Genomic DNA, 25,321 nt, shown 5'->3' with positions numbered 1-25,321 from the left:
TACAGTTCCTAGATCTGAACTTTAAATGGACCATTGTAAGCTTCTTTGAAAATACGTGGTAATGTCATTTATAGATACTTAAAAGCAGTTATTTTTTAATGCCAGCCATTATAAACAATATACAGTGTCCTTTGTTTTAAAATATCTTTTTGTATGATTTGTAGTGCCAGTCCAGAGTATTGAATCCTGACTTTTTGTACTGTAATATAACATGTACTAAATAAATATTTCGTTTTGTTAGTGAATCCCCTTTAATATTGACATTTTTTCTTGGGTATGTTACTGTTCTCAGATACTAAATTTGAGTGGGGGGAGATATTTCAAGTAATGTTTTTTTCTTTTTATCAATTCTTTGCAACGTGGTAGATGTTGAAAATTTTAAAATACCTGTAAAGATGAGCACAGAAAATCAGGCAGTCCATTAATTAATGTCCAGCGATATTTCAAATAATCAGTAGAGTAATGTTGGGCTTTTGTTTTCCAACATAATGTTTGGAGTCCTAAGATGTTTTATAGACTTATTGTCTCCAAGAGTAATGATAAATGATGTCATTATTCAGACGAAGCTACAAGTAGTGTTGACATGTGAAGGGCTCCTCATGATGGTAACCAAAGGTTTCAGTAATGCTATTGAATTTGGGCATCAAAAATCAACAGAAAGACGATATAAATTACATGTGGTGGACAGTAATTGGCTGGTTGATCAGTTTTGGTTTTCCCAAATACATCCACATGCCCTCAAATAACTGATAAAGAGAAAGCTCTGTAAAAATTGATAGAAGGGAAGGAAATGAAGTGTAGAAAGCAGTAGTTCTTAACACTGCTCATGTGAATAATCTAGAGAACTTTTAGACCAAAACAAGCACCTCTTCCTGGGCCATTCGAATTAGACTCGAAGTGATGCCCAGGCACTGATATTATTTTAATGTTTCCAGGTAGTTTTACTGTTTAACCAAGGTTGAGAACCACTGACCCAACAGGAATGGCCTCTGTGCTCATATTTCTTCACCTTAGAATTTGTTGGTGTGTGTGCATCCATCTTTTATGTATTGGGCTAATGTGGGTTCCACACAGAGTTTATTTGTGGCTCTGCTGAGATGTCGGTTTTGCTAAGAGGGCCACACTTGTGCTAAGAGGCCACACTTGTGAATTGTGGTCATATTTAAACTATAAAACAGCTTTAATATGTGTAACAGAAGAGTGCCTGCCTGGGGCGCCTGGGTGGCTTAGTCGGTTAAGCATCCGACTTTCGCTTAGGTCATGATCTCGCGGTTTGTGGGTTCGAGCCCCGCGTCGGGCTCTGTGCTGACTGCCTGTTCTAGTCTGTGACTCCCTCTCTCTCTGACCCTCCCCTGCTCACGCTGTCTCTCTCTCTCTCTCCTCGAAATAAATAAAACATTAAAAAAAAAAGTAATTAAAAAAAAAAAAAAAGAAGAGTGCCTGCCTTTGGAACCAAATACCCAAAAACAGTGAGAAATTTGAAATCATTGAAAAGTCAAAAGGAAGTTAGAGTTCATCTGGGACTTTTTACGGGTCGGACAGGTTTTGGGAAATTGGGCATTTTGGGAAAACCTGCATGGGGTGTTGGGGTGAGAGGTCTCTGTTTTTATTGATCCTGTTGTCAGCCTTATTTAGTTTTTCTTTTTTCCTTTTGATTTTTATTTGGCAAAAGTGATACTTATAACAAATGAAAGTATGAAGTATGTTTAACAATATCAGGTTTGTGAGTTTTTTTTGTTTTTAAAATAGGATCACTCTCTCTATATTGTTCTGAAGCTTCCCCTCAATATACTATGGATATGTCCCCAAGTCAATATAGATCTAACTCTTGTTTTCAAAAATGAATTACTTTTTCAATATGCCATGATTTATTGAGCCATTTCCCTATGAAGGGACATTTAGAATGTTCCCTCCCCCCTTTTTAAAAAAATTTACCACAAACAGTAGTGTAACACATATCTTTGCGTATATAAGTTTAGGTACTTGTGCTTTTGTTTGTCAAGTATTATAATCCATGGTTTGGTTTTGGTCAGATTTCTTAGTTTCTGCGTACTTTCTCTGGTGTTGAGAATTATTGGTGAGTTAATAATGTCCGTTGATTGCCAGTTATTTGGCTCCTGGGTATTAAACTGGGTGTTAGATAGGAGAATCAGTTATTTTAAAAGTGGATGTTAATAAATTGTAGTGGCCGAAAATATCTGTCATAGGTCCTAAAATTCCTAAGGTGGGGCACCTTAATGGGAGCCCAACAGATGGGCTTCATGGGGTCTGTGAACCACCTGATACTGATTGAAAAAGTGTATATAAATGTACACTTTATGGCTTTCATCAGATTTTCAAGGGGGGGGTTTATTGCCCCTCAAAATGGTTAAAAAATGATAATGCAGGTGTCAGGCAGTAGTACTCAGTCTAGAGAACCTGCAGAGCCCTTTGAGTTGCCATTGATAGCACATTTTTTTTTAACAAATAGTTTATTGTCAAATTAGTTTCCACATAACACTCAGTGCTCATCCCCATAAGTGTCCTCCTCTATGCCCATCCCCCCCTCCCCCCCACATCCATCAGTCCTCAGTTTTTGTCAGCATTCAAGAGTCTCTCATGGTTTGCCTCTCTCCCTTTCCCCCACCATTTCCCCGCTTCTTCTCCCCCTTGGTCCTCCGTCAAGTTCCTCCTAATCCTCCTATACGTTGATAGCACATTTTTAATCATGATGTCCTCTTTTTGTAAAGATGTGGATTGAAATAAAATTTTCTAATTTCCAGTTGACCAGGAGAGTTGGCTAATAGCAAAGCTAGCAGACTCCAGGCTGAACATAACCCGAATAGGTTGTGATAATGTTCTGAAAGATGAAAGATACTAAGGACAAACATCTGTAGGAGCTGAAGAATGCTTGGACATGGAGGACAGTCTCAGATGCACCTGAGATGAAAAAGAGCCGGGAGTTTATTTGCTCACAGGCCTGTCCCGGCTATCTCTGTAATGTGACTGCTAAAAATACGAGCGCGTTAGACCACATTTGATAAATTGTGTTTGCATCTGAAAACTACATTTTAGGTGAGACCTGAGCAAAGGTAGGAGGGGAGACAAAGATAGCGATGGACTGAGACATGACGTCACATGAGGAACTACTGCTTGTGGTTGTTGGATCTGAAGGAGAGGGTATAAAAGAGCAATGGCAGCAACTCTTCTAGATTAAGAAATAGGAAGACCAGAGTGTGCGCAGTGAATGTTTGAATGAATGAATGAATGAATGGAAATTAACAAAGCAAAGGATTCTGACTTGATCTAAGCTCTGATAAGAGTTCTCCAGTAGTGAGGCGGGCTGCTCTAGAAACCACTGGCTTCCCAGTGGAGCCCTTTAAAAGCCCTGTAAGTGATGGGTGACTGAGTAGGACTGTGGAAGGTATTGCTGTTCTCAGTGAAAGGCTGTACAACAGGACTTCAAAACTCTTCTAATTGGAATTTTATATTTCTCTCAGATACTTTAATTTTAAAATAGAGCGGTTCCTGGGAGGCTCAGTCAGTTAAGCGTCTGACTTCAGCTCAGGTTATGATCTCACAGTTCATGGGTTTGAGCCCTACATTGGGCTCTCTGCTGCCAGCACAGAGCCTGCTTCAGATCTTCTGAACCCTCTCTTTCTGCCCCTTCCCCTCTCTCTGTCTTTCAAAAATAAACCTTAAAAAATGTTTTTAAATTTTAAATAGAGGACAGTTCTAGGATGATATTGTAGGTTCTTTAAAAGTACATTATAGAAAAAGTGTTTTTGACTCAAAGACTACTCGATTGTCAATATAGGTGCTGAAACATTGAACTGTAACAGGTTTTTTTTTTTTCTGAAACTGATGTAAAAGTTATTCTGCTGTTAAAATCTGAAGTAGCTAGTTTAGACTTGTAGAGTGAGTATGATTTAAGATTTTGTTCTTGTTACTTTAGAGAGAAGAAAAACCACATTCTTTCCAAGCTACAAAAAGAATAAGAAAGGAAATTTCACCACTTCCATGGCCTCAGGAAACAGGCACACTATCTCCATTAGACTAATTGTCTGAATTTTGCCCTGGGTCATAGTAATGCACTGTGTAGAATTCGTGTCCTGCTGTATGATTTAAGTAGGTTTGCCCCCTGGTTTCCATACTGCCCTGTGGAAATGTGTCTCTAGTGTTTGTTTAAATTGGTTAATACAGAGCTACCTCTTACTACACCTCAAATCAAAACACCTTTAGGTTATGAAAATGGATAAATATCAAGACTTTTTTATGTAAAGGTTTAAAAAAAAAAACCAAACCCGTGTCTCCTACTAGCAGTTTTATTTTTAATTTTTTAAAAGTTTTTATTTAGTTTTGAGAAAGAGACAGAGACAGAGACACAGAGTGCTAGTGGGGGAGGGACAGAGAGAGGGAGACAAAGAATCTGAAGCAGGCTGCAGGCTCCTAGCTGTCAGCACAGAGCTAAACACAGGGCTCGAACTCACGAACTGCTGCTAGATCATGACCTGAGCCGATGTCAGCCGCCCAACCAATCGATAAGCCACCCTGGGGCCCCTTTCACTAGTAGTTTTAAGAGGTTGGGGGCTGCTGCCACTTAGGACACCACGGTTTCCACTCCTTTTTATAGCACCCTAGACCTTTAGGTCAGGGGTTAAGATGGCTCCACTCACATGGCCCTGACGTCCCGTGTCTGATTCCTCACGTGCAAAGGAGAGAAGGATAGTGATGGTGATGATAGTGTCGTGAGAAAGCAGGGTGCCGGGTGCATGCAGAGAACTCAGTACCGGTTCTGTTTCTGTGTCTTCTCTTCTCACCGCGTGATCTCCTGTTTTTTTCTGACTCAACAGATACTGTCATCCACATGTCTTGGACTATCTCGGACATAGCTCTCTAAAATCTCTCCCCCACCCCTCCCTCTTCTCTTCCTTATCCTGCCCCTGCTCTATCCTCCTGACTCCTCTTTTTCATCCAGGGGGGCCACTCGCCAGAGGTAGTCCTGGAAGAGGCTAACACCGAAAGCACCAGAGTCATGTGGTCTTGGATTAAATTCTGGCTCTACTACTATTGTACGTGGCATTGGACAAGTTACTTAATGTCTGTCTCTGAATCTGTTTCTTCAATTATAAAATTAGTTTGGCAACAATCTGTCTTACAGAATCGGGGAAATTCAGTGAGATACATACATGTTACCTGCTGAGTATGGTTGCTGATGCTTCTTAAGTGAGTGCACAGTACACATTTATTATTTATAACTCAAGCCAGAATTGGTGATGTCATCCTTAATTCCTCTTCTTTCCCTTCATTTCAGTGTCCTCAGTGCTATTGATTCTACCTCAGAAGTCTTACTCTCTTCTTTCTCATTACTGCCTTTAGGTCAGGGTTTCTTAATTTGAATTTATCATAATTAGAGGTTCATAATCCCTTGAAATTATATGTACATTTTTTGACATATATGTGTTTTTCTCAAGAAGAGGGCTTTAGCCTTTATCTTGTTGACTTTCACCCAGGTCAGTGACCCACAAAATGTTAACAGCTCCTGGCTTAGACCCTTATCTCTGGCCTGTATCCAATAGCCTGTACGCTGAATTCCTTCCCCAGGCTTCGTGCCTGTATCTCTTCACACTGGTGCCAGTTACCTTGGTTGTTTTTGTTTTTGTTTTAATAGTTTTACATCACCACCCTTCTTACATGGTTGTTGTTGACTCCTTGCTGCCTACAGCAGTCATTCTCCTCCTGACCACATACTAGAATCACATGGGAAGCTTTTTAAAAAATACCCACGTCCATCCTAGACCAATTAATTGATACTAACAAATACCAGGCATCAATATTTTGTTTTAAAGCTTCCCGGGAGATTTTAATGTGTAGGCAGACTTGAGAGCATCAGGGCCACAGGATAATGGATGAGATTGCTAGCGTGGCACTTAAAGACCTCCACAGCCCAGTGCTAATCTACCTTTTCAGCCCGGTCTTCTGCCTGTCCCATTCATAGCCCATCTCTTGCTCTCTGGATACCTACTTCTGCTGTTCCCGGAACATGCTGTGCTGTTTCGTCCCTCAGAGCTTTTGCCTGTACTGCTTGCTCTGCCTGAAATGCCTTTCACCCTTTCTCTGCCTGGTCATTTTAATCGTAAAACCTTCCCCCAAGCCCTGAAGAGAATTGCAACCCTCCTCTTGTACAGACTCTGTTCTAGGCCTTACACTGTGTCATAATTACTTGTGTATTTGTCTTCCACACACACTGAACTCCTAGAAGGTAGGATCCTTCCTTACTTCATTTCTCTAGTGTGGGCACCAGGTTAAGAAGCTCCTTAAGAGTTTAGTGAATGAGTAAATGCCAGTGAGCAAACAGCAGCCTGCTCAGGGGAATCTGGAAATCCCAGGGCTTGGAGAACGGGGGTAAATATGGTACACTAGATGTGGTAAGGAATGCTCAGCAGAAGTTTTATCCTCTATGGTTACTCTTCTACATTTTTATACGAATGAAAGATCCATATATGAAGTTTCTCATCTGAAAGTAGGAAAGTGAAGACCAGCCTTGAAGATACCTCCAAATACTGTTGAGTGTTATCGAACATAATAGCACAAAGTCGTACGTATCACACTTGGCTCCTGAGACTCGAGAGAGAGATTCCTGAATGAGAGATGGGGGGGTCAGCCATTGCGATGATGGCAGCTGTTTATTCTGCCCAGTGGATTATCCCAACTTAGTTACTGATTTAAAGATACCCTTCCATATATGGACAGTTCTGCAGACATTATATGTTTCTAATTTTGATCTCACCCCTGGCCTTTATGTTTAGCTGCTGCCTAGTCCTTCTCTTGGCTATTTTTAATACTTTTTTCCCTCCGTGTGTCTTGGAATTGTCCAAAACATTCTAAAGAATTGTAAATTAAATGTGATTTATTCTTCCTGTTTCTTCAGGGCCAAGGATTAATTTAATGGTGATTTTAGGAAGAAATTACTTTAGTGAGTGATCTGAGATTCTTTTGAATATTGTTTGGGGGATGTTTTGCGTTGTTAGTTTGCCTTTTATCTTAATTATTTTTCCTGAACACTGACCTACCACTACACTCTTATGCGAAGAGATAGCCTAGTTAGCCCTTACACAAAGAATAGTGAGTACTAGTCTGATGTCATTATTTGGGTATATGTCGTTCTGATATGCTGTGTGTGAAAAACCAGAATACCCGTTGTCTGACTGGCTTTTATTTTATAATCTTATAAGCTTGAATAATAAGGATAAGATTTTTCTTATTCAAAGTCAGAATGTTAGTTAGAATTCATTAACTTGCTACTCTTTTATGCTTCCATAAAGAAGCTTTATATAAAAAGTTTTTTAAAAAGCCTTAAAGAAATCTGGATCTATCAAGAGCCTCTCCTTTAAATATGTTTACATAAAAGGATCTCAATCTGTAAAACTAAAAAGATTAATTTTTAGTCATTTTTAAGAGCATTTTTAGAAACAGATGTGAGTCAAAGACTTGGGAAATGTACCCTTTCCTGGCAATTGGAGAGACAGGAAAATATAATGTCAAAAAAAAAGGAGAAACCAACTCTTACAATGACCACATTAAGGTCTAAAATGGATAATTGTTTATTATTTCACAGTCTACAGTCAACCACAGATGTCCCAGTGCTGTTTGTCTACTCTTCTTTTTGTGAGCCTGGGCCTCTGGTGTTTCTGAGAATGGCCTCTTGGATGATTATACTTACCGGGCTATTATAATTGTTAGAACTGAGTTGTTAATCCTCTTGGTTTTTGCTGCTTTGAAAAGTGACCACTCATTGGAGCGTTCTTTTAAATGAAATATTTAGTGCTTAAGAGATACAATCATATACTTTTATCGTCAGGAGATTAGCTAGTTCTTCTCCCTAAAGAACCTAGCCACCTACTGGGTTCTTATAGCCACGTGAAATTAGAATCTCTTGTGAATATTTCATCTCTTTTAGTTTGAGGTTGATTTTGAACAGCTTACCCTAAAAGTGACCACTTGTCAGTTTACCTGGTTGGGAACAGACCACATCCATTTACAGCAAAGCTATACAAAATTAGAGCATACATCCTTTTTTTCCCCTTATTTTTTCCTTAATGTTTATTTGTTTTTGAGAGAGAGAGAGAAAGAGGGAGACAGAGTGAGAGCCAGTGAGGGCCAGAGAGAGAGACACAATCTGAAGCAGCCTCCAGGCTCTGAGCTGTCAGCACAGAGCCCGATGTGGAGCTTGAGCCCATGAACCATGAGATCATGACCTGAGTCAAAGTCGGACGCTTAACTGACTGAGCCACCCAGGTGCCCCTAGAGCATACATTCTTGATTTCCCATGTCTCTTGGTAAATTAGTAAGTAGCAGGTGTTGTGTTCTCCCACCTACTTGAGCATTTGCCTTCAAACAAACCTTACAAATACTTGAGAACCCATGAGAACATGTTTGAAATTATTAATAATAAAACTGGTGGCTTTGGCCTGTTACTGTGAGGATCCTTTCATTCATACCCTACAAGTTTCCTGTTCATCTGAAATAAGATAAAGAGGGAACCTAAAAGCCCAAAAATACGTAGATTCTCAATTCTCTACCACGTAGAGGTGGTTCAACCTGGAATTCCCCTTCATTGTTCTTTTATGTAGCTAAAGATATATATATATACAAATAAAAAATATTTAAATATTTTTTTATGTATAGAAATCTGTGTGAATCACTGTTCTGAGTACTATACCTGCATTAATTCATTTTCTTAGCAGTCCTTGGAAGTGGGTTCTTATCCCTATTTTGCAGGTGGGCAGAGCGAATTCTGTTAAGTAACCTGTCAATGGTCGCAAAGCTAGTAAACTTCAATTTGAATGATCCCAGCAGCAGGCCTCTGTTAAGTATTCTCCTACAGGCCTCTTTTCCTTAGAAAGTCTTAAATCTCAAGTTAGAAAGTAGACTAGCTCTTACCCTAAAAAGATTGTACATACTCCTGACATAAGCTTGATTGCTTATGGAGCAGTGTGGATTGACATAACAAAAATTAATATTTTGGGCTAATGTCCCAAAGATTTTGGAAGTCAGTAGCTTGTTGCCTGATTCCTAATAGTTTCCTTATGATTGGATTGCATAAACTGAGAAGTGGGTGTTTCTGATTAGCAGTTAAGCACAGCTCATGAATCCAGAATTGGCCACCAAGTTTGATTTGTGATGGGTGAAATTTGCCTTTGCATTATCTGTGAGAAGGAGGTTTCTAAACAAACAGTATGCGATTGCAGGACAGTTTTACTTACTTCAACATAGACTATTTTCAAGTAGTTTTAGCAGTATTTAGTTTAGTATGTTTAACTATCTTTAGTACTTTTGCCTTAAAAATGGAGAGAACTCAGTTTAACATTTTATTAATAGATTCAAGTAATAAGACTGCATTTAAAAGTATTTTCAGTGTGGATATATGACTACCTTGAAGCCAAATTAGAATAGAATTGGTAAGATTTTGTTAACCTACCTTTTGAAATACTATGGCTTTAAATCTAATGTTGTTTATCCTAAAATCTCAAGTTATAGTACATTTGTTTGTTATTTTAGGTTAGCTTTTGAAGACTAATAAATTATAGAAGTTCAGTTTGTACTTAGTAATAAGCCCGTGCTTATTTTTTCATTGAAGGTGTGTTTATTACATAAGATATTAGTTCTTGTTGGTTTGACTCTGGCAGCCAGGCTGTGTCTGTGTCGTAGTTTCAGGCAGAGCATCTTATATCAGCAGTTACAGAAGTGTTGCCCCAAGAGAAAGGAGGAAATTTTCAGTTTCAGAGTAGAGGAGGGATGGTCCCTGCGCTTTTAGCTGAATGGAGGCTAATGTTGGGACACCTGAACAGATGGCTGACTCTACTCGAGTGTGACTCTCTATGAACTCCAGACAAAGGGAAAAAAATTACAAGTGTATTTAGCACCTACTACCTACCAGGTACTGTCCTTATTGATATAGCTGGATCTATATATCCATATTCATGTACATTTGTCTTCATACCTTGCTGTGAATGCATAAATGTGTGAACTTATTTAATGAAATGTTTATATATTGAAGCCAAATTAGAATAGAATTGGTAAGATTTTGTTAACCCCAGGCACTTTTCTACATGCTTTACAAATATAAACTCATTTAATCTTCATAATTGCTCTATGAAGTATGTAGATTCCTGTGTCCATTTTTAAGATGATTCAACTAGGCTTAGTGAAAATAATTGCCCAAGGTCAACAACTACTGATGATGAAGCTAGGATTTGAATCCAGGCAGATAGGGATGGATTCTGAATCCATTCCATTCCCCAGACATAAATTATAGCTTTCCTTTTTTTTCTATCTTTGTTTACGTCATTGCTTCCATATAATGTTCTTTCCATTCCTTTTGGTTTTGAAAGCTCACCAGCATGCAAGGCTCTATTCAAATGTCACTTTTTCCAAGATGCCTTTTCCTGATTGACCCAATAAGAAGCCTCTTCTTTTCTTAGATTCCTAATGGAATGAAATTTTACCCTTTGAGATACTTACTGATTACTCTCTTATATGGTAGAAAATTTATATTTACTGAGATGTCTCATACCAGATTATAAGCCTATTGAAGGCAGAACTTGCCTTCACACTATTTTCTGCTATAATCATGAACATCCTGCCATTCATACAAACCTTACAGATGCTTGGGAGTTTCATGATGGCAGCAACCAAGTGTTTAACAATTTTTTTAAGTTTATTTATTTGTGTGTGAGAGAGACAGGGAGGGAGAGAGAGAGAGGAGAGAATGAGAATGAGAATGAGAATGAGTGGGGTGGGGGCGGGAAGCAGAGAGAGAGAGAGAGAGAGAGAGTCACAGAATCTGAAGCAGGCTCCAGGCTCTGAGCTGTCAGCACAGAGCCCGATGTGGGGCTCAAACCCAGGAACCGTGGGAACATGACCTGAGCCAAAGTTGACGATTAACCAACTGAGCCACCCAGATGCCCCAACAAATGTTTGTTAAATGGATGACCTTTAAGGCATGTATGTGAAGGGTATAAATTTCCCAGTATTATTCTAAGATACTTTAACAAATCAACTATGTTAAAATAAGTATTCAAATGATAACATAATAGTACTGCCTTTACGTTCACAGTACTGATATAAATTGTGTTGTAAAGTCATGCTGAATTAACTACTTAGCAGAGTTTTAAAAAGAACTGTCTTTAAGAGTTTGCTATCTCTCTCTCTCCCCCATCAGCTAAAAAAAAAAAAAAAAAAGAATGCTGAAGAGGAAATGGTTTACACTTTTGGAGTTAGAGTTTTCTGTTCATGTGTGGGTAAATTGGTACTCTAATCCATTCCTGAAGTACTAAGACAGATTGAATAGCTGGGACCTATGCCCATATAATCCCTCTGAAGCCTAGGATGAAAGAACTATCTCTTTAGCATATATGTGCAGTCATAGCGTTAAAGGCCACGTGTATTTGTTTCAGATTATAGGGTGGACTAAATGGAGAACTTACACTGTAGCAGTTTTATAATCAGACCATATCATTGTTTCATTTTAGTTTGATTAACATAATAGTTGATATGATAAAGTAAATATAGCAAGCAGGATTGTGAATTTTCAGAATAACAGACATCAGTTTGTCTTTAAAAGTTTCGTTTGGAGATACAGGGATGGAATGTTCTAGATTTTTTGAAGATGTGTCTATTAGTGAGATTTTGCTGTGTAACAAATCACCTAATACTAGTGACTTAGAAAAACAAACACATATGATGCCTCACAATAACATAGGTCCCTGAAGTGGTTCTTTTGGGTTGGGCTCACCTGGCTGGTCTCTGCAGGTGGCTGGCAGCCCTGTTGTGGCCACACGGTCTGGGACAGCCTCGTACACAAGTCGGGAGTCATCCTGCCGGCTGGTGCGGGAGCCTCGGCAACATGTGGCACATCTTTGCTCCATAACGGTCTTCTCATCATCGGTGGGCTGGCCAGGGCTTCCTCATGAGCTGTTCTTGGTGTCCAAAGTGCAGCAAGAGTGGGTGAGCCCCTGCCGGGTCAGTACTTTTCAAGTTTGCTCTTGTCTTGCTGGCCAAACCAGACTGAGTATGGAAAGGGCCTACCCCAGGGTATGGGTACAGGGAAGCGGGAGCAAACGGGTCGTTACTGCAACAGTCTGCCAAGCTAGGCAGTTCGTATGTACTTAGTCAGTCAGTGTCCCTACATTCTGATTCATGCTGAGGCTAGCAGCATGAGGTGATCAAATGGAGAAAAATCAGGCTGTCAAAGCTACACAGTTTTCAGAGAGAGAGTTTATAGACCCTAGGTTCCCCTGAAATACTTAACAATCATTTGAAGCCCCTTTCAACTCTTTATTTTTTTGAAGCTTTGAGCTATAAAAGTTGGGGAGCCTTTCATCCTCCCTCACTCAGTAAATATACCAAATTGATCTTCAGCAAAGACTACACTGATGGTACAAGGGGTGTGATCATGCTGGCCACAGCTGTTTATTGAGAGCGCCTGTGTGCTGTTGCTATATGGCATCTCGGGGAGTTTTAACCCCGGCCCTTGATGTTGGCATTATGACCCCTGTTTTACAGGTGAGGAAGCTAACAGAGGTTAGCCGAGTTCCCTGAAGTCGTAGAGCTGGTGGGTGGGGGACTACATTTTGAACCCAGGTCTTTCGGACCCCACAGCTGCATCCAAAGAAGAGCTGCTTACCTAGCGGGCCGGTCGTGTATTTATCCAGCATGAAGCCTCTGAGTATTTTATGTCATCCTCTGAAAACCTGGGAACCATGGAGACACATAGTTTCTCTTTTCCCTTTCTACTCTTTCCCTACCCTACCACCCTCGCTTGTTGGACCAAATAACCAGGTTTAATTTGAAGACGATAAAAGCTCGAATGGAAATTTTACTCCTGGGTCCAGATGTAATTTTTTTTTTTAAATATTTTTATTTATTTCTATGAGAGAGAGAGAGACAGCGTGAGCAGGGGAGGGTCAGAGAGAGAGGGAGTCACAGACTGAAACAGGCTCCAGGCTCTGAGCTGGCAGTCAGCACAGAGCCCGACGCGGGGCTCGAACCCATGAACCGCGAGATCATGACCTGAGCGAAAGTCGGACGCCCAACCGACTAAGCCACCCAGGCGCCCCCAGATGTAATTTTTAAATATTTCAGAAGGGGCGCCTGGGTGGCTCAGTCGGTTAAGCATTCAACTTTGGCTCAGGTCGTGAATTCACAGTTCATGGGTTCAAGCCCTGCATGGGGCTCTGTGCTGACAGCTCAGAGCCTGGAGCCTGCTTCGGATTCTGTCTCCCCTCTCTCTCTGCCCCTCCCCCGCTCGTTCTCTCTCTCTCTCTCTCCCCCCCCTTTACCCCCCCACCGTTTAAAAATAAATAATTAAAAAAAATACCTTCATTTAAAAAATAAACTGCACCTCTTCCCCACTCTGCCCCAGGTGTGCTCCCAGAGCACAGAGCACATAACTGTCTTCGTGCTTACCAGAACGTCATTTGCCTGGGTGGGTCTGTGCTTCTCACCACAATGTGAGCTTCTTGGGCAGAGAGCACTGGTCTGCCCTCTCTGTATCAGCAGCACCTAGCCTCGAACAGGAGCATTCCAGTATCTGGTACATGATTTTATAACTGAATTCCATGCCTGGGGGGAAATTCTTTCCTTCTTTTCTTCTCCCTCCTTTTGGGCTATTTATTCTTCCTTTGGTCCTTTCTCCTTCCTAGATCGTTTTTCCTCCCTGTTCAGGCTGTGTCTGATCTTCAGCTTTCCTTAGCTTCCATTTCTCCCACCAACTCATTAGTCATTTTTATATTTGTTACATGGTGAAATGATAGTATCTTGGATATATTGAGTTAAATCAAATATATTATTCAAGTTAGTTTTTTTTAACCTTACCATGAGAAAATTTTAAATTATGTATGTTGCTACTCATTATGTATGTATCTACTCCGGTCGATATCCAGTTTAATTCATTAATGTGAGTCCATAAAAAAAGTTGGTTTTGTTTTTGTTTCAATTGCATGGATCTGTTACGCTAAATATGCCATAGATCACCATCTACCACTCACATGCTGCTGCCTGGCCTTCCTTCTGCACCACCAGAAATTCCTGAGAACAAATGGGGAGAATTTACTTTGCTTTTTGATGGTGCACATAAGCTTTTCTCTACTGTCATAAGTATGCCTGGAACAAAACTACAGTTGACTCTTAAATTATTTTCTCTAATGAAAAGGAAGCAGCAGAGTGACTAATGTAAATTGGAGGATACACTGTTTTCTTTGGAATGTTTTGGTTCTTCCATTTTGCAACAGGTGTGGCCACTGTTGAAAGAAACAGGGGAGTCATACTCAGCATATTTGACACATGAGGAACTGGAAACTCAGTGTTCCCTGCCTTCCGTAAAATGGCTGTAGGATTCATCATACTGTTCTTCTGCAATGCAAAACTCAGTGCCCAGATAAAGTTGGTGTATTTGCTCTTTTTTTCTGGTTTAGGGAAGAAATGTTTTAGCTTAGAAACTCTTCATCCAAACACTGACATAACAGGATAAGGATAATTGTGTCAAAAACAGCCTCACAACATCCTCTTTTGGCATTAAGAATTCCAGAATGAGTTTGCTGTGGATTGCTAAGAGTTTATTATATTGACTAGAGGCTGGTCATCTTTGATTAGTGCCGACGTCTTTCTTTTTGGCACGGAGTGGGAAATGCCTACCTCCGGTGTCTTTGGGTTGGGGTAGTGGTCAGTGCATGTCTAGCTACCATCTTGTGGGGGTAGAGCAGGTCGTACTTGCCGATGGGCAGGGGGCAGTTTTTGCAAACAACCTGGAGGGGGTTTGTGCTGCTGGTTACCAGCTATGCCCATGGGAACCAATCTCTTTACCACTGTGGGTGTTTGTGCCATAGGTGGACAGTCCTGTCTTAAAGATCCAGGTAACAGGATACCTACCTGCAACGGAGAGTCAAGGGGTGACCCCTGTAGCACAGACCTGGAATTTGGAAGTTGAGTAGAATAAACCTCTTACGTTCTTAAACTAACAGTTCAAAATCAGAAAAACAAACAGCTTCAAAAAGATCTATAGGATTATAGCTAAAAGGTTACTATAGAAGTCATGTCATAGAGGGGTTAGGAGGGCGATGGAATGATCCAGTGTTGATTCAGAGTGAAGCCTTAGACAAGTCGTTGAATTTCCCTGTTTTACTCATCTGTTTAAAAAGGGTGAGGGGAGGGGCGCCTGGGTGGCTTAGTCGGTTAAGCGTCCGACTTTCGACTTTCACTTAGGTCATGATCTCGCGGTTCGTGGGTTCGGGTCCCGCGTCGGGCTCTGTGCTGACTGCCAGCTCAGAGCCTGGAGCCTGTTTCAGAGTCTGTGTCTCCCTCTCTCTCTGACCCTCCCCTGCTCACGCTGTCTCTCTCTCTCTCCTAGAAATAAATAATAATACAAAAAAAATAAAAATAAAAAAAATAAAAAGGGTGGGGGGAGGGCATATCTCCCTGAGGTGTTCGAAGATTTGATTGAGGTCTGTAATGTGTTTTGACATCTTTCTTAAAGTATCCAACAAGACCAGAGTATGTCGTCAGAACTCAAATGTCTAAAAACTAATCTAAACTGTCTTGAGTAGATGTTAAGCAGTTCTGTGGCTTTGATATAAGTTGTACTTATAAAGGAGGTGTGTGTGTGTGTATGTATACACATACATACTTGGAAGTATATATATTTGGAAGTATATATATTTTAAAAGAAATTCTATGTGACTTCCCATTTTCTTTTGAATATCAGGTGTGTGCTTGACGTCTTTAGCTGTTAACTTGAGTTTCAGCGTGATTTATAGATGGTCTGTCATACATCTATCTATAGAGGACAGTTTACCAGTTCCAACTAGCCACACAGTTAAATGCACTTCAGAATGCTCCTTGCCAAGGATGATGCCTTTTGCAAATATTTGAGTTGTTTGTTCTCACATGTAATGTATTAGTGAACCTGTGTCCTCATAGTGACTCCTTGGAAGGGCAGAAGACAAAGCTAGAAAGCAAGTAAATGACGTTGGTTCATTATGTATCAAGAAAAAAGCTTTCGTTGGAGGGTACTTGTTGTTAAACCTGCTAGTTTGTATACTTGATGCCAGTTTAATTTCACGTAGCACCGCGTCTAATCCCACTGTTTAAAGAATCTGACAGAACGTCCTTTTACTTTGCTTTTCCTTGTGAGGAGCATACAGCACTGCCACCTTGTTGCCAAAGTTTTGTTTGATTTGACTGTGCTTAAAAATCAAGTGAGCGCCTGTTGTGAAAAAGAGCTTACTCTTTCTCTTTGTCAGTACTTGCGAAAACAACTTAAAAGAAGTTAGTATTATTGGACTGGATTCAGTAATTAGCATAATCACGATGCTATGTATTGTTCAGCAGAGCACGCCCCTTGGCCAAATTTCCCATTAAGAGGACACCGATGTTGTCCTAGTGAATAAATCCCAGCACACATGATGCAAATCAGCGAGTTCCTGCCTGCTGCGCCGGTGCGGTTAATTTTAGCCGGGGTTTGTTCTAGGAGTTGTAAAACTGTTTACCCAAGTACAAGTTAGTAAGCTGAAATGTGACTTCTCAGCCTAAGGTGATAGGATATCTATTTTAGACTTCAGATTGTGTCCATGGTCGGGAGAACAGTCTTCGGAAGAATTGCGGCTCAGATTTCCTTTGAAAGTGCTTGTAAGTAGTGGCTGGGTTTTTAAGATTTCTCTCTGTTCTTCTCTCCTTAAATCTTCCTAACGTTGCTATCATAGTAATTTTTATTGGGAAAACTGGAAACTTTGGGGTGGCTGCTTCAGGGGATTCTAAGAATGGTGGCAAAGGTTTTTCTTTGCCGTGTATCCTACTGCTAGAAACCTTGCCTCGTTTGGTTTTCCCAAGAGAAAGTGTTTGATTCTTACTGTTTTTATCTTTGCAGAAGCAGTCTGTAGATCATTCCTTATTTTATCTGTTAAAATATTTGATTAATGGAATGGTTGTCTCATTGAGCTTTATTTCTATGGTAACCTAACTCTCGGGGAAAAAAAAAGTTAAAAGTGGATTCCTGTTGCACTTACTGTGAGTTTTAAGATTATATGCAGAAATAATGGGAGTGTCATATGTAATTTTGTAAAATGTATAGATGGACAGTTTTTATTTTTTTAAGAAAAAATTTGTGTTTTAAAATAGGCCCATATACCCCTAAAGAGAAGCACTTAAAAAATATAGGATGAAGGCTTTACAAAGTAATTGAAAGCATCCTCTGGAAGATTGAGTTAATTACCAAAATTAACCCAAGTCATGAAATTCTTTAATCTTAACTGCTCTTAATTTAACCAAGTCATTGCCAACTTAAATTAAGACTGAAGAAGACTAAAGATTTTAATATCGAGTATGTTGAATTAAGTCTGCATCACCTCGCTTAGTTTGAGGTGCGTTTTAATTCAGAGTACACTGACTTCATGCCAGATAACATGCTTATAACAGAGAATCAGGGAGGACACTTTTTAAACCAACTAACAAATTCTGTCCCTTCTAGGAATATTGACTTTAGTGAAGCAGTTCTAGGAGGTGGGGTGGTAGCTGCTCACCAGGTTGTCATCAGTGTGAGCAAGGAGGGACCTTTCCCTCAAATGCCATTTTCCCATTTTGAAAGCTTTATTCAAACACTTCTTTGTTATTATGTATTGTCCGATTTTAAATCCGAATGACCTAAGGTGTCAACAATGAAAGGAAGTGTTTCAGTGGTACATTTAGTAGGAAAAGAATGTAAGAAGGGAAGACAGAGCTGCGTTCTTGAGCTATTTTTAGAAAGAAATTCCTGTTAAAACCTAAGTTTTTTGTTGAGCAGAAGAGAAATTTGCAGTCCAGATTCATTGTAGAATTATAGAAAAGTCTATAATATCATCTTCAACAGTAAAAGGGACTTTGTTACAGTATTTGCTCCCTAATACATACTTCCATTACAAGAAAGTCTTATTTTTATTCTTACTTTTGATTGTTAACAAGGTGCCTTCAGAATGTCAGTGGAGTGCTTTTAAAGGTACACTGTAGTTGGATACTAGATCGTTTTCAAGCTATTACTCATTCCCTCAGTTGTAGTTCAGTCCCGTGAAAAAGAAAAGCTGTTGAAAATGTATCCATTTTTAAAATTTAACAGAAGTTTCCATAGGCATTTTTACTAGAGGAAGCTTGTGTTCTTCTAGGAGGAGTTGCTAAAATGCTCATAAACACTTTGCGAGTGTTGGTTTTAATGATTTATGTGCTGTGAGAGAGTGATACAAGTGAATGAAAGGGGAGATGATTTTAATGATGTAAGCGGCAGCGTGGGAGCGCCTTCTGTTTGCTGGGACACTGGTTCCCTTCACTCCTTCCTATCTGGTGTGCCCTATGAAGTGATACCGGTCATGGCTCCCTCATCAGTAGAGTCTCTGTTGACTGGTTATGACCTTGGGCTTGACAGATCACAGTGAGCTCAGCTCATCGTCACAAAGGGGGATCCAGATGCTGAGCAGCAGGGCAGCTTTGGGGCCTGTGGAAAGAGCCCAGCAGCCCCTGCTTCCACGCCTGTGCTGTGCACACCTGTAGCTTCCATCACAGTTGCCCTCCCTGCGGTTCACTCTGTGCATATCCGCCCTCCAGTCTTGTGTAAGCCGCTTTCCCTGGCAGCCTGCCCTCTCCTCCCTAGCCCTCTGCCTCTTAAAATAGTTATAGACCCAGAGGCTCTGACAGAGTTCCTGACTGCACTAGGTTTATTTTACTCGTTCTTTATTCCTAGAGAATTAACCTGCTGCTCCGAAGCTTTGAGGGACTTTTCAGGGAAGCAATGAAGATTCTTTTGGGGGGCTCCCTTCTTCCACACGAGGGCTTATGTAATAGATAACTTGTCTGTGTGGTTATATGGGAACTTACTTTATCTGACACGTTTTTTGGCTTGGAGCTGGATGCCAGTGTGTGGTGATCACACCTCTAGATTGTTCTCTTTCAAAAGGAAATTTTTAGGAATAGGCTTTGTTATATTGAATTTCACCGGCTTTATCTGAAATGAAAGGAGCAATGCACACAGGATCGCCTTGAGGTCTCCCTGTCTAGTACACAAGTAGATGGTAATGGGATTGGACCCTCTGCGGGAATTCTGATTTCTCCTAGAAATACTGGGACTGCTGTTGTTATTTAGCATGTATTAAGCACCCCAGAGCACATACAATGCACAAAGACCGCATAGTTCCTCCTCGCAAGCAACTCACGTGCTGAATTAGGCAATAGACAAGAGACTGGGCCCCCGACATAACACACTAAGTAAACTGGCAGAAAAAAATAATGTGAAAGGGAAGAAAAGGAAAACAAAATGGAGTGGGGAGGGTTGGGGTCAGCTCACAGGATGGTTTTCAGTTCATCTGGGCTTTTGCCAGGCAGGGCAAACTGCTGGGCACCTGGGGGTGCTCCTTCCCTTTCTCTTCCAGCAGCTGGGGAAGTGATGGAGATGGAGGAGACTGAGCCCCGCAACCACATCCCCAGCGCCAGCTCCCTGTTACAGTTCCCCACAGAGGGAGGAGGTTCCCTAGTTTCCCTGGTGTCTTATAAAGTCCAGTAAATGTTAAGAAGCATCTTTCCCAATTTAATGAGATTTGGGTAGAAATCTGACCTGGCATTCCAGATTTTCTCTCTCCTCCTGAACTGATACACACTAGGTCTGGCTCCTTAAAACCCTGCACTGGTTTAGGATGTTGAGTCAACTGTTGAGTTAGAGAACTGCTTTGAGCTTCTCAGAAGAAAGGCATTACGAAGGTCACCTAAGCATTACTTCAGCTCATAAGGGAGTCAGAAGAACATGAATCAGAAGGGAGCTAATAAATGCAAGCTTTGGGTATTGGAGATTAATAAATAGGAATATACTGTATGATTCTGTGAGTCATTTTTCCCTTCATACGCAACCTCAGCCAGTCTCTGACTAAGGTTCTGGGTCTAGTTCATGGCTCCGCAACTAAAAGAGACTTGGAGAGGGCTCAACAAAGAACCTCACAAAATGATTAAAGGGTTGAAAAATGATATCTATAATACGATGTTATTTAGCCTGGAGAGGAAAAAGAATGCCCAGGGCACTCTTGAATTGTTATGCGAGTAAGTATATGCCTTAGAACCAAGGACTGATGACCAAGTAGTTTCTATTTCCATGGAGAATATAAGGGTTCCGTCCAGCAAAGGTTAGGTTAGAACCGTGGTCCCTCACATCACAGTCCTGGCACCTTTTGCTTCAGCACCACTTGGGAACTTGGGAGAAATGCACCTTCTTAGGCCTCACCCAGGATCTGTTGATTCAGAACCTGTGAGATAGGGCCCAGCAGTTTGCATTTTGACAAGCCCCGTAAGTGATTCTGACGCACACCGAGGTTGTTGGACTAGTAGATGAGATATAAAGAAGGGTTTTATAAAATGGGGAATTTGACCCCTGGAAAATGCAAACCTTTTTTGGGAAGTTATCTAAAAATGGATTTGTATTTGTGATGTTTTCAATATTCTCTCTAAAGTCTGGAGGTAAGTGACCTCTCAGAGTCCCTTCTGGCCCTGACTTTGCTCTGGATTTCCTCTGTCACTTAGAGGAGATTAATAATCAACCAGGAAAATTTTGCAATTACTTTTCTGAACTCAGTAGTTAAGACAGTGCCCATTTCAAATGAGAATCAAATGAGAAGATGTGATAGTAATGTGTTACCAGATTGTGTCACAGTGTTACTCAGTGGACTCCCTCCTCCCCATGTGACTTTTTCGCAGCCACCAGAAGGGAAATTGGGGCAGACGTCAGAACAAGGAGCCCCTTGATGTTAGCTGGTGATTGATCATTTTGTGTCACAGACTGCTGGCTAGATTGGTCGCTTTCTTCATGAAGCCCACGTCAGAAGACAGGTGGTGGTAGGGGAAGTTTGACTCTACCTCATTTTCCCAACTCTGTCACGTCCACAGGAGAATTTGGTTGGTGTGCTGTTGTATAACCAGGAATGCCCTTCCCCATCCCCACCTTGGGGAATTCCATGTGACACACTAGAGGTAGGGGGCAGAGCAAGGACCTAAGGAGAATGCAAGCATGGGATGTTGTCAGCTTGGAGGCTCTCTGCTAGAGGTGAAGGAGAGTGACCTATTTCATCTTGACGTTTTTATTTCTGCAACAAACAATGGTACACATGCCAGGCACATAATGAAATTACGTGATTAATTACTCAGTTGAAATGGTCAAGGCCACAGGTGCTCTGCCCTCTCCGGTGTAACGAATTATCTATAGAGTTAAGAAGGTGGTGGTTCTTACCCTTCCCAATCAAAATAGTTACTCCTCCTAGGAGTTCCTCTACTCCCTGCTCCCCACCACACCTCTTTGTGCTTTTGCCTGATGGAATTTTCTTGGGTTGGAAACAAACTACCGAGAGTGTGTCTATTTGTTATACTTTGTATAGCATTTAGTACAGTAAAAGCTTTTTGTGATCATAAGGAAGAAAGGGTTTTCTGAGGACATGTTTTGCCAGAGCTGTTGAAAAATTGTCACACAAGTGGCACACTGCTGTCTCCAGAGAAGACATGCTCTATCTTGGCTAGGGTACCATGGCTCTAATAGTTTAGCCTTTAAAAATGGGATAGGTAGAATCCTTGGCTTTTATGGCTATAGTTAATTACACATTTGCACAGTATTAAAAGATCCTTGAAGTGAGAAGTGACAAGCGAGGGCATCTGGCTCAAACTTCATTTTGCTGTGTAATGGGAGACAGAGAGGGTAAAGGTGGCAAGTGTGTATACCAGTGTTGCACAATCTTCAGACCAGGCTGTGTTTGAAAAAACTGAGCTCTCAGACATGAAGCTGCAGGCACTGCTATTTCTACACTTGTGTCTGTTTACAGAGTACATGAAGCCCACCGAATGTGCTAGTTGCACGCTGGTAAGGTAGCTATATCTCACCAATGCAGAGGGCAGAGACAGCTGATTTTTAACATCCTGAGTTAGTCTGAATATAAAACATTTTCTCTAAAACCAGTGAACTCTCCTATAAATCCAAGAGAAAATTCAAACGATTGGTCCATTTGGTTCTTATTGATAGCAGGCAAAAGGCTATTTCATTTCTCTACAAAGAGAATTGGCTAAATAGTCATTCTTTTTGCTATTTCACCTTGGCAAAAATAATTTTGTTTCTAAAATCAGTCTTATATGTAGTCCACGTATATTTGATTAAAAACGAGAATGGGTATGTGGTTTGGGCTAAACTATTATTGTTGTTCCGTCAAAAAAATTAAACTTGAAGAGAAAGGAGGAGAAAGAACCCCTGTGCTTATTATAGACGACTGAAGAATTACTGACCTAATGTTTCAAAGAAACATCCCCAGAAACAACCTAATAAGGTGCTTGTTAGATCATATATGGTGTTGCCATATAATGCAACTCTCTGTAGCCATTTAAAGTGATGGCATTCCATCTATTATGAGTGAAACTTGCAGGTTACAAAATATATATGTATAACCTTTTTCTACATGGAAGACATTTTTCTAAAGAGCTTAATGGCTTCATTTTCTTTTTTAAAAGTAAAGCACAGGGGCATGTGGGTGGCTCAGTCGGATGAGCGTTCAACTCTTGCTTCTGGCTCAAGTCATGATCCCAGGTCGTAGGATCAAGTCCCACATCAGGCTCCTTACTGAGCATGGAGCCTGCTTGGGATCCTCTCTGTCTCTGTCTCTGTCTCTCTCTCTCAAAAGTTGGAAAAAAAAAAAAAAGGAAGGCACTTATATGTACATGAAAAAAGAATGTTTTGCATCCAATGTAAGCAATAGTTCTCTCAAGGAGGTTAGCTGATACATGAAGTTTTCCCTCTTTTTGGCTGCCTATAGCTTTTGTGTTTTTATTTTTTTCTTACTGAGCATGCATTATGTAATAATGAAAAACTTTCTTTTCAAAACAGGACTATTATAATTCATTTTGATTTTGACTTTTATATTTTATTTAATTTGGCATTGGCCTCCCAGTGGCTTACGTAAGTAACGCGTTCTCCGATGGATACAACTAGTACACCAAAATGTACACAAAACTGGTTATTTTTCAGTGGTGAGCGAGGAGCACTTTTCTTGCTTTACTTTCTTGTGTATTTACGAGTTTTTTTTTTTTATGATCACGTATCATTTTTACAAGGGGAAATTTTGACTTACTCTTAAGGCAGAGACTTGAGATCTTGGTTCTCGGGTAGAGGCCCACACAAAGTGATACGCGGCCGTTATTGATAAAGGTTAGTTTTGTCAATTCTGCAGGGTAACAGGTATTCAGCAGGGGCTCACTTTCACAACTTATGGCTATGGATGTTCAGTGTACTCTAATGTGACCTCAAATTGTGTAGGATCTCAGGTTCGTTCAGTATTATATGAAGGAAGGGATCTGGGGAACCCAGCGCTTTGAAGTCATTGAAATAATACTATGTGTTAGGATTATTCATTTAAATTTTGTAAGGGACCAACATTCTTGGTCTTCGATATAAAGTAGCAAATGATGGAACCATATGTTGTAGACCTCAGATAATATTTTGAGTGACAGTTATGAGGGATGATGGAAAGAACAAGTCTCCTACTAGTATTACCAGAGCACTTATCTTTGTAGTATCAAAGTGTGTCTCACCAGTGTTTATTAAAAGTGATAGCACTTTAAGAGAGTACTGGCCCTCTCGATTCTTTCTGCCAAATGCTGCTAGGATGTTCTTGTGGCCTTAATCAGAAGGTTATTTCGGGTAACTATTTGGTACTGGTGGCAGTTGATGTAAGAAAATCGTGAGCAAAAACAGTAGGCCTCCCTTTCAACCCGTTTTGTGTGGTGACGTGTGAGAGTAAGTACTTTTGATGGTTATTTAAAGGGTCTCTCTTTGAAGCGTGTTCCTGAGTCAGGGCCTAAATGAGTAGAATCTGTCACCAGGTTTACCTGGGGACAGAGATTTAGACTGAGACTGAATTGAATCCACTGTCGACAGGACTGATACCTTAAACTTAATTTAAAACCAATGTTCCTTAAAACCAGAAGGAATCTGGTAGCATGTATGTACTACCATGTTTTGGCCTAGCCTTTGTTTGAGAACCTTTGTTACTCATAGAAGAGTGTTTCCTGGAATGCCTGTAACTAAGAAAGCTGGTTTTTCAAGTTTCCTTCTTACTGTTTTTGATCCTTATAAGGAGTGCTCTTCTGTTCAGCCCCTTTCACCTTTCTTTATTATTTTGTCTCTTTCTCCTGCAGTTATAAGATAGATAATTATGTAATTCCTTTCTGCACTGTTGCCTCTTCGGGGAAGTAAAGACATATCCCACTTGGGTTTATCATTTTTTTCTGGGTCAGGGATGGGAGAAAGAGATGTCAGTGAACTATTTAACCCAAAGAGTCAGATATGCAATGTATAGAGTACTGTTCCAGTGAGATTTGTGACAGCCACATCAGCAAGCGATTTCAACTCATCTGAGTCACAGCCCTCCTGTACACAACGCCAGCACAGATCTATGAAATGCCACGTGCCAAGCGGCACCTGGGTGACTCAGTTGGTTAAGCGTCTGACTCTTGATTTCAGCTCAGGTCATGATTTCATGGTTTCTGAATTTGGGCCCTGTGTTGGGCTCTGCGCTGACAGCATGGAGCCTGCTTGGGATTCTCTCTCTCTCTGCCCCCCCCCCCCCCCCCCCCCCCCCGCTTACACTTGCTCATGCTCTCTCTTTCTCTCTCTCTCAACTTTAAAAATATTTTCATTAAAAAATTGTGAAGTGCCACACGCCATATCAAGATGGAGTAAACTAGGTGGCTATAGTTTGATTAATAGAATTCTTTACAAGTTGAGTGGCTCAAAAGAAGAAGAGAACATCTCTTTAAAAGTGATAGAGCAGATAAAAATATGTCTAGACTATATTCTGAGACTATAGACTAAATTAGAAAAGGCAAAAAAACCAAAAAACAAAAAACAAAAACACCCCAGTATGGTTGCTGTCAAGGGAAAGAAAGGGTGGTTTTGTAAGAGCAAGAGGAAAATGGAGCTCAGCTTAAAGATGTGGATGGAGTTTATTTTCTTCCTTTTTTTTTTTTAAATATTCGTTCATTTGTTTCTTGATTTTGTTTTTTGCCTTTTTTACAGACTAAAAGTGAAAATAAGGGGATATGAATGTGCTTAGCATAGTGAGGTGGTTGAGAGCGTATGTATTATTATGAAGGTTTTAGAAAGAAAGTGATTGCTTTAGAATTGACTTGAAATCGAAGTGGTGGCCGGTGTAGGAGGAGAGAATAGTGGGAGGTTCTGTCACTTTCTGCCTCAGCCTGCTGTGTAGAGCTCAGTATCCCTGAGGACCTGGGGGGGGGGGGGGGTCCAGCC

The 25,321-nt window shown here is 40.6% G+C and overlaps 1 protein-coding gene across 5 annotated transcripts in view; it reads left to right on the top strand.

Moving 5' to 3' along the window:
- The window catches only part of SLC20A2 (solute carrier family 20 member 2), a 106,657-nt gene that overhangs the window by 17,975 nt on the left and 63,361 nt on the right, over nucleotides 1-25,321 (top strand). Inside the window, exon 1 of one of the 5 annotated variants that reach the window (XM_039235593.1) lies at nucleotides 16,485-16,665. The exons of the other annotated variants lie outside the window; for them this stretch is intronic. The gene's annotated coding sequence lies outside the window, so the exon portion shown is untranslated. Of the gene's footprint in view, nucleotides 1-16,484; nucleotides 16,666-25,321 lie in introns of those variants that run through there. 5 annotated transcript variants of the gene reach the window in all.

This window comes from Hyaena hyaena, unplaced genomic scaffold, assembly GCF_003009895.1.
Source record: "Hyaena hyaena isolate Hyena2069 unplaced genomic scaffold, ASM300989v1 scaffold_100, whole genome shotgun sequence".
Taxonomy (NCBI): domain Eukaryota; kingdom Metazoa; phylum Chordata; class Mammalia; order Carnivora; family Hyaenidae; genus Hyaena; species Hyaena hyaena.
This window is presented reverse-complemented; position numbering and strand designations above follow the sequence as displayed.